Below are 1,609 nucleotides of genomic sequence, written 5' to 3'. Positions count from 1 at the left end.
AGCCTGCGCTCCTCTCCCTGCCTGCAAAGGTGACACTGCCCCGTGTTCACTCTGAACCCTAATGATGGTGCGTTGCTGCGTGCTCCAACTCGGACTTTCCTTGGGGAGGAGAGCCTCATATTTTTGGTGCCATTGTCCCAAAGAAACAGGGGTGGAGGAGCTCCCCCCCCCCCGATCCCTTCCTCATCCCTGCATTTTTTCCTCCTGGCAGCCCCATGGGTCGTGCCTCAGTTTCCCTTGAGCTGGGGAGAGATGGGGCGGATCCCTCCTGCCCGTGCTGCAGGGAAACTTCAACTCCCCCAAAATAATGGGGTGTCCCAGCATTGGAATCGTGCAGAGAGGGGAAACTGAGGCACAGCATGGGGAGGAGGAGCAAACCACTGCTTTGTGAGAGGGTTTTGGTGCTGGAAGAGGTGGATTTGACCCCTACGTGTTCATGCCGCTGAACTCAGGTCACTGCCCTGGGCTGAGCCTCTCCCAGATGAGGGTGGAACGGTTCAGTTTGGGATTTGGGGCTGCCCAATGGGAAGGCGAGTAGGGCTGCGGGTGCTGCATGGGATCCCAAATGTCCTGGGGGAGCTCGACATCACACCCCCCCCCCCGATCTGGGAACCCCCATGGCCTCCATGGGCAGCCCCCCCCTCCAGCAGCACCACAGCTCACTAAGGGGGGGGATTGGAGAAACTGAGGCATGGGGGGGCCGGGCTGTGGGAGGGAATGCTCCAACACAGGGGGTCAAGGCGGGGGCCGGGGGCTAATCCCCTGCACAAACAGAACTCGGGGCAGCCACACATTCCCCAGGCCGGACCCAGTCTCCCGGTGATGGGGCTGGGGGACTCGCTGCCCATTTTGGGGTGCTGGGGAGCCCAGCCCCGATGGGAACAGTCAGGAATTGGGGCATGTGGAGCCCAGCGCCCCGGGGAGCAGCGCGGTTACCAAACCTCAGCGGCGTGGCACCGGGCTGGGTCCAGCCCTCGGGACAAGGTGGGACGGAGATTGCAGAGCTTAAGAAGTGAAAATCCTTTTTTCCCCTTTAGCATCCATCTGCATTTCTCCTCCGACCTTCTCCCAGTCGCAGCAGCTCAGGGCGGGGGACACAAGCTCAGGTTTGCTCAAAGCATCCCCAAAACCCAATGGATGGAGGGATGGATGGACAACGGATGGAGGGAGGGATGGAGGGATGGGTGGACAGATGGGCGGACAGATGGATGGACAGATAGATTGAGGGATGGATGGATGAATGGATGGAGGGATGGAGGGAGGGATGGGCAGACGGACAGCTGGATGTGGTTGCTTTGGGTTCTGCTGGTTGTGTCCCCTCCAGCCCCTGCTCATGAATTAGGGCCAGTCACAAAGGGCCTCCAAAGATCACAGGGAGATGGGATTTATGCCCCGTCCTTGTCCCGAAAGTGGATCCAGATGACCACTGGGGAAGAGCTGCTCTTCCCTTTGTAACTCGCTTGGGTCCTTGCCACGTCTCTGTCCCTCCCCTCTCCCATCCAAATCACTTCCCTGGACGGAGCCAGCGCTTCCAGGCAGCTCTGGCTTCCAGAACTCGAGAAATTGCCCCCGAGCTCCAGAACGTGGGGGTCTCACTCCCTCCACATCC

This window comes from Numida meleagris, chromosome 22 (genome assembly GCF_002078875.1).
Source record: "Numida meleagris isolate 19003 breed g44 Domestic line chromosome 22, NumMel1.0, whole genome shotgun sequence".
Taxonomy (NCBI): domain Eukaryota; kingdom Metazoa; phylum Chordata; class Aves; order Galliformes; family Numididae; genus Numida; species Numida meleagris.
This window is presented reverse-complemented; position numbering follows the sequence as displayed.